The sequence below is a fragment of the Canis aureus genome, chromosome 24 (genome assembly GCF_053574225.1).
Source record: "Canis aureus isolate CA01 chromosome 24, VMU_Caureus_v.1.0, whole genome shotgun sequence".
NCBI lineage: Eukaryota > Metazoa > Chordata > Mammalia > Carnivora > Canidae > Canis > Canis aureus.
The window spans coordinates 50,175,420-50,183,707 of record NC_135634.1 but is presented as its reverse complement, the minus strand read 5'-3'; the positions used below and the strand labels follow the sequence as shown (position 1 = coordinate 50,183,707).

General features: G+C 50.8%; 1 long non-coding RNA gene across 1 annotated transcript; it reads right to left on the bottom strand.

Moving 5' to 3' along the window:
* Window positions 1-1,167: 1,167 nt before the first annotated feature.
* LOC144296557 (uncharacterized) lies at window positions 1,168-3,027 on the bottom strand. The gene is made up of 2 exons (XR_013363647.1): window positions 2,230-3,027; window positions 1,168-1,627 (listed from the first exon to the last, which is right to left on the bottom strand). It is a non-coding gene; the product is annotated as an uncharacterized LOC144296557 (long non-coding RNA).
* Between the last annotated feature and the right edge of the window lie 5,261 nt (window positions 3,028-8,288).

Genomic DNA, 8,288 nt, shown 5'->3' with positions numbered 1-8,288 from the left:
ATGGAGTCTGTAAGATTAAAGGCAAGAGGCACTGCAGGTAAGTACCGTGCCCCACTCAGTAAAACTCAGCCCCATGGGGATATGGCTAACAATTCTGCTGCTGCCGTCCATGTATGCTGGGATTGAATGGCTGAGTAAAGAGATGGTGGGCAGTGGGAGCCAGGTTCTCACTGTTAGAGTGGAAATTTCAGATCAACAAGGGAAGGAGGCTAGAATGACCCATGAGGTACTGGACTCCAGTTAGAGATTCGGTAAGAGCTCATGTTTAACCTTACATACCTACAGATGGCTGCACAGAGAAATGTTTATAGAACAAGGAGAGGGGAGGAGAGGAAGGGGAGGTGGAAGGAGGGAAGGAAAGAAGGAGAGAAAGAAGGAAGACATTGATGAGGGCAGGTCAAAAGGACACCAGATCCTAAAAGAGCTCCCAGTAGCCAAAGCGGGAACAATGTAAGCAACAAAATAAAGTAGAATTGGATTATAACTCAAAGTATAAAATAAATGTTCCAGAGTCCATAATGATATAAATGACTGATGAAATTAATAAACAAGGAAAGAGAGACAAATGTACATCATGACGACTGTAGTTAATAATACTTAGTATATATTTAGAGGGGGACTGTGTGGCTCAGTAGATTAAGCATCTGACTCTTGATCTCAGCTCAGGTCTTAATCTCATGAGTCGTGAGTTCAAGCCCTACATGGGGCTCCATGCTGGGCATGGAGCTTACTTAAAAAAAAAAATAATGATACTTATTTGAAAGTTGCTTAAAGAGTAAATCTTGAGAGGATCCCTGGGTGGCTCAGTGGTTTAGCACTTGCCTTTGGCCCAGGGCGTGATCCTGGAGTCCCTGGATTGAGTCCCGCGTCGGGCTCCCTGCATGGAGCCTGCTTCTCCCTCTGCCTGTGTCTCTGCCTCTCTCTCTGTGTCTCTCATGAATAAATAAATAAAATATTTTTTTAAAAAAGAGAGTAAATCTTGAAAGTCCTCATCACAAGAAAAAAATTCTGTAATTACGTACGACAGGTATTTACAAGACTTAGTGTGCTCCTTTAGCAGTACATACAAATACCAAATGGTTGTGTTGTACAGCGAGACTTAACATAATGTTGTATGGCAATTATACCTCAACAAAAAAAAACAAATGTGTAAGAAGAGACAAATCACCAGTGCAAAATCCCAATAACATTTGTAGATACCCCATCTGAAGGAGGGGGAGCATAACTCCCTGTTCCTGAAGTGTGCACCATGCGTGGAGGTTCCCCCCGGAGAGACAGTGTGGAAGGGGGGAAAGAGAGAAACTTCCCGAGGAGAAACTGACAAACACTGCTTCAGCCAAGTGGTCAAGGTCATCATCACTGACCATAAACCATGTCGGTAGCATCACTCTTGGTGAAAATGGCGCTTGTCTCTGTGGTCTTGTTCCCCAAGCCCCATAATCCCAGGCTATTCACGAGGACAACATCAGACAAATTTCTCTGTGGAGCAGCCTGCAGTCCACCTGACCACCACCCCTCAACACTGTCAGCGTCATCGAAGGCAAGGGAAGTCAGAAATTGTCAGAGCCAATACCATTGAGCTTCAGGACACGATGACTACAGGCAACGCAGTACCCTGGGTGAGGTCCTGGAATGGGAAAATGGGATTTGGTAAAAAAAAAAAAAAAAAAAAAAAAAAAAAACTAAGAAAATCTGAATCAACTACATGGACTTTAGTTAATAAGGATGCATCAATATTGGTTCACTAATAGTAGTAAGTGTAGCATTATAATGTCAGATATTAAACAGGAAAACTGCCCCGAGGCGTATGGAACTCCATGTGCTAGGAGTTCTATTTTTCTGTAAATCTAAACTGTTCTAAAAATGATGTCGATTAATTTTTTTTTAAGTTTAAGAACAAGAGGGGAAAAAGACAAACTTTATTGGAAGGTTATGGACTTTCTGAGAAGGCAGTGGGTCATTCCAGGGCTTGGAACGGACGTCTTGGCTGATCTTATTCAAGTTTCCACAACCAGGCACTGCTCTAAGGCTCCAGCTGTAAGGAAAAGTCCAGTTCCTTCTCTCTTTTTCCCTAAAGGTGCGGTGAGCTCCATCTGGGGTTTCACCGCCTCTATCCACCCAACGAAATCCTGACGATCATCTTTCCTCCACCTTCTCACACTTAGGGCTGTGTCGCCATTGTCAATAGACCTCACAGACCCCCACCGCGCTCCCGCCTTGCATACACACCTAAAAGCTGGTCACTGGTTGTGCAGTCCCCCTGCAGGACTTCTCAAGGTCACGGTTGGCCCCCCGAGCTTCCGGCCTGTGTTGTACCTGCGTCGCCTCCTGCAAGTCCGTCATCCCCTTTCTGTTTTATTGAAGATTCGCTTATCAGCTGTTTGTTGGTAGACTTGTAAAACTTTCAAGCACAAAATCCTTACTGCAAAGTACACAAATATTTTTGTCAACATGCATGGAAATACAGAGGCATAATTTATATTCAGTAAAATGCATAAATCTCAAGTTCATTCATTCATATCAGTGCATTTTTGCCAGTGAACAACCCCCTATAACTGCTCACCAGCCTGGAGATACACAGCACTGCCAGCCCTGTGTGTGCGTGTGTGTGTGTGTGTGTGTGTGTGTCTGTAACTTGCCAGCTGGAGATGGAGTGCATTTTCCTAATCCCTATGGTTCTGGGTTGTAGGCACACTTCTGCTGTGTTTCCAGTGGAGTTTCTCTGTTTCCAGGACTCCCGTGTCTTGCCTCATTGGAGTCCCTGTAAAATGTTTCCTGGCTGCTGCCTCCGCTGACTCCATGCTGCTTTCTACTCAGAGAAACACAATGAGCTTGAATTTATATTCTTCAAATAAGGAGTCTGATCCCGATTACCTCATGGCTAATATTTAAAAACAATTCCGTGGGGGCACCTGGGTGGCTCTGTTGGTTAAACATCTGCCTTTGGCTCAGGTCATGGTCTCAGGGTCCTGGGATCCAGCCCCGCATCAGGCTCCCTGCTCAGCGAGGGGTCTGCTTCTCCCTCTCCCTCTGCCCCTCCTCCTGCTTGTGCTCTCTCTCTCTCAAATAAATAAAATCTTTTAAAAAAAAATCTGTGTTTCTTGTAGGGACATCTGGAACTCCACTGGGTTTGAGCCGAGTTTACTGGGGAGTGGGAGGAGCAGCATCGAGCGGCTCCCAGGGACTCGACCACACACGGGTCCGCAGGGAGGACCAGGCTGTGCTCAGCCCCCAGCCCTCAAGACCCTCCATGAGGTCTTCTTTCTGTCTGAGATCTTTACTGTGAAAGGAAGAAATTCTTCCCAGGACTCAGAGCGTCCAGAACTTTCCACTGGCTTTGGGAACCCTTTCCCTGATCCATGGTTCTGCAGACCTCCTGGACGGTGAGGTCCCATGTTCCCCTTACAGAGACACTCATGGTCTCCTGGTTAAGCCACAGGCTTCAGGGGCAGAAGGTCATGGGCAGGCCACGAACTAGCTCTCAAATGGAGGTGAGAATTAGGAGGCTCCTGGTAGGGCTCGTGTAGGTTTACATGGCTCAGTGCAGACAGAGTGCGGGGCATGGCGTCTGGCCCCTGTGAGCCACTGCACTCTAAGTGGCCTGCCCCTGGATGGTGATGCTGGGAGTGGGGAGGGTCGGAGTCCTTGGATGAGCTGGGCTGGGCTTGGACCCTTCCAGGAGCCCCTGACAAATGCGTGGGGCCTGGGGGTCTTGTGGGCATCACACTAGGTTCACCCAATACCTAGGCCTCACAGTGAACAAGGGGAGAGCCCTCTGCAGCCCGGCTCACCGGTTCCTAAAATTCTGGTCCCACTGAATTTCCACAGTCCATTTAGCTGTGCCTCTACGATTACTTCAAAGTTTCCCAACCTCAGCAGCATTGACATTGGGGGTCGGCTGACTGTTGGTTGTTGGGGCCCAATGTTGCACATTGTAGGATGTTTGGCAACACCCCTGGCCCCTCACCCTGGATGCCTCCAGCACCCTCAGCTTCAAGTCGGGACAGCCAAAATGTCCTGGGGGTGTGTGGTGTCTCTTGGAGGCGGGACAGCCCCACCAACAACCACCAGGTTGGCCCAGAGCTCTGGGTGGGAGGGCCGTACCCCCTTGCTCCGCGTCTCCGGGGCCTGGCACAGCCCGGTGCTCAGTAAAGGGAGATGGAGCATATCCGGGCCCTAACTCAGCACCATACCCGAGTCGTGCCCTCCGATCTGGAGGGAGGGACCCAGAGGCAGGGACACAGCAGGGAGGCCGCCGGCCTGGGGCTGAACTGAGCCTGAGCTGAAACTGCTCGCTCTGTCCTGGCCCTGGGCCTCCTCGGTCCCCGTGCCTGCGTCTGTCTGGCTGCACGGCCCTTCCAGGTGGCCATCTGTTTGTCCATCCCACGGCCCCCTCCCTGAGCACAGGGTCCCGTGGGCCTCAGCCCTCCCGGGGAACCGAGCTGCTGGAAGCCTGGCTCCGGCCCCGAAGCGTGCTTCCAACGGAGGTCACACACTTCTTGCTTTGCACCCGGAGCTCCGCGGGACCAGGCCTCCCGTGGCGGGACGTGGGGACTGGCAGGATGGCTGACGGCGCCGATGACCACATGGGGCGAGCGTGGGAGGAAGCGCTTGCCAAGGGGAAGGCCAGAAGTGAAACCGGACTCAGGTTCTGGGACCACAGACACATGAATCACGGTAAGTAAAGATCCCGAGGTCACTGCTCCCCTTTCGTCGGGGAACTGACAAGCCTAAGATAAATCGTCGTCGGGGAAGAGTCGGCCCGATTGGACTGAGTTTGAGTGAGGGTTTCAGACTAACCCTGGAGCCAGAAGCCTGACCGAGGGCTGACACTTGTGCGACACTGTCCGGTGACAGGCTCCCAGGGCGGAGGCCAGGGGGAGGCTCCACCCGACAGAGATCCCGCGTGCCCGACGACGGGCAGACACGAATGCTCTGGTCCCCAGAAACTATTCCAGGTTCACGGATCATAATTCAAAATCCGTGACCCACCCAAACGCAGGTCAAAACAGCCCTGGCTCTACGCAAGTGTTCCTTTCTCCCAAGCGACAGGAATGAGGCAAGGCTCTTCCAGGGACCTTCCCGTTCCAGAGACTTCCCTGCTCGACGGTGGTTGCTCCTGTGAAGTGAAATGGTCTCCCCGCGGCTGAGATTTCAATAAATGCAAAAGTCCTCCTGGGCGCCCTCCAGGGAGGGCTTCCTCTCTCCACGTGCATGCAATGTTCCAGAAACACCCTGCCCTTGTGAGCAAACCCAACGTAAAATTTCCAACTAGACCCTTGGTAGTAAAATGTGCCAAAGAAGGGACAGGAGAAATAAACGAGTGGCTCTCCTGGCGGAGTCTCCACCGCCCACGGGTTCCCGGCGATGTGGCCTCTGTTGGAGGACAGCCCGGGCCCCCCACATGCCTTCAGATGCTCACACCCTACCCCCTGGGCTGACCTCTATGTCACTTCAGAGGAGGGGACCGGGGCCACCCTAGGGGGCAGCCTCCCCTCTGTGGCCTTGAGCCTCACGAAGAAGGGGAGGAGGGGACAGCGGGTTGGCACACAGTGGTGGACCGAAGGTAAAAGGGGAACAGGCTCAGAAGCGAGGCAGAGCCGTGTCACGTGGGGCCACAGAGCTGGGTTCTCGTGTGACCCAGCTGTGACACCTTGGCACATCACTGACGCTGTGTGACCTCCCGATTTCTCACCCGTCAACCAGATGTCATCATGAGATTCAAATGGCATGCTCGTCTCCCTAAAACGAAATATCAACAGTACACGCGCAGCCCACAAATGAGGATTATTACCTTCAAAGTTGTGCAGTATTGTTGGGCTCCGTCCCCTGCTAGAATGTATGATCCAAAGAGGTGCTGGTCAAAGGATGGGAAACCCGGGGTCAGTATCAATCCTGTCACTACTCTCCCATGTGGTTTGTGGGGTGTCCCTTCCCTGCTCAGGCCTGTGTTTCCTCGTTTGCACAAGAGTGGGGTTCCATCAGGCCAGTGGCTCCTACTGTGCTCCACTAAACCTCTAGATGGTTTTCCCACCAAGATCCCCGGAATCTTAATCTCCAGGACCCCACGCCCCATGTCACCGAAGTCGCTCTACTTTTGTCTCTTCTGTGGGGCAGCTCCTGAGGAAGCCAAAGGACTTCATTTCCAAATGAAATTTTGTCCCTCTGGACTGAGAGGCCCCCCAGAGTCCCTTCTCCACTCTACCTACCGTGCATGAGGCCCAATTGGGGACTGGGAGGGGCAGGGGATGACCCCTTGGGGGAGAGTCACTGTGTTGCCTCCCAGAGGACATCTGTAATTTGGCAAGGGACAGCTCTGCCTTCCATGAGAGGCTTTCAGAGCATCCACCAGGTGGCAAGGCCCGTGCTCCCCAGGCAGTGAGCACCCCCGTGGGACGTGGACACCGCAGCACCCAACGCCACCCAGCGCTGGTCAGTTCTGTTGCTCACCGTTTTCACGCTAACCTTCCCCCTCTCCTAAGTGCTCGCTCTGCCGCCACCCCTGCCTATTTCTCAGGCCCAGAGTGAACCCCACCAGCTGTTTTTCCGGCCTCTTTTTTCCCCCAAACATGTCCATCTCCACACTTTACGTCCCGCCCAGCCATACTGCTGCCCCTAAGCGGTGGTGACCACTTGATCACGGGTTGCCTAGAGCACGTTTGCATTGATTCGACCAGTAAGGAGATGGTTCTGGATGGTTAGTTACTTACAGCAATAGCAGAAGCAAGACCGTTTTGGTGTTAGCCTCCTACATCCCTAGCCTCATGGGATGACCCCACCTGGAGGAACCAGCTGGCAGTCATGAGCTGAGGCTGCTCTGTCACAGGAGAGCCAATCCTAAAATACACCTAACTGGCTCCATAGCTGCAGCCTGGGCCCTAGGGGGCCCTGGGGAAGTCCCAGTCCCAGCAGAACAGGGAAGCACAGGAGGCATCGTCCTGCGCAGCCTCTCATGAGACAGGGCGCCTCCTTCCTGCAAGGCAGGGAGCTGGGTAAGAAAGGCCTCAAGACCCGCTCCTCCCAGGATGCCTAGCTCGCCATATTCCTGGAAGGATCGCAGACATTTGGACAAGACTCGGCTCAGACAGCAGTGAGCCCTGCCTCTACAGTCTGTATGGGCCATGCAAGGCCCTGTGGTGCTTTCCTTCCCCTTCCCTAAGGGCAAGGATCTGTCCTCTTGTCTAAACATAAACTCATCCTTAGCCCTCTGGATATTACCACACCTCTCATTGGAAACCCCATTTCATCAAAGGTCTCTTCTCGCTTCTGAATCTTCATCCGACCCACCCTGCTGGGTATATGGTGTCTAGCCACAGTCCATAAACATGCATCTTATACTTATCTGGAAAAGAAAATAAACCACTAAAAAAGACACTCTCCATCTCCCCTCAATCTTCATTCTGCCCGCCTCTCTTCCCTTTCCCTCTCTCCAGATGCTTTCATCCACGTGCCAGCTGTTACCTTTATGCTGCAGATTTCTCCACCCCACTTGACTCCCCCCCTCCCCAGTTGCTTCCACAGAACCAGTTGTTGGCCATCTCCACCTGAATGTCCGAAGGGCTCTTCGAATTTAGTGTGGCTGAAAAACAACTGTTCATCTGCCTCTCAACCCTGCTACTCTTCCTGTGTGCACCTCCAAGAACACACTGTCAGGAGCCAAAAGTGTGCTGGACGGCCTAGGCTTTGCTCACTCTTATTCCTAATATCCAGTATTTATTTGGGGACTAAGTCTTATTAACTCTTAAACATCTCTTTACTTTTTAAAATATTTCCCTTTACTAGCACCATAGATTTTGCATCAAGATATATAATCTCAATATCAGGCTTCTTTTGAAAGTGGAGTACCTACCATGCCAAAAAAAAAAAAAAAAAAAAGAGAGAGAGAGAATCGTATTTGTTTTATGTAACCTGGGCCCACCACGATTAGCCCAGATATCTAAATGTAGTTAACTTTGCTTCCCCTGCTATGTATTCAGAACCAAGGCCCCAGGAAGATGAAACCAAGTAAGAATTATTTTATAAAGAATTATTTTATACAGAAAAAGATGGCTACTTTTAAGCCAAACTCCAAAGTAAGCATAGGAGTAAATAAGGGATATTTTCTTCTAGAAACAATTTATAAAAAGTTTTGACCCATAATTTTTTTCCAAAATAGTTTTAGGAAGAGGTAAAACCTCAACATGAGCTTTCAAGATACTGTGAGGGATTTCCCTTTCCAGCCATGATGTAGTAACCAGAAAAAGACTTTCCCTTCAGGTAGAAAATTGGACAAATATATAAAAACAAAA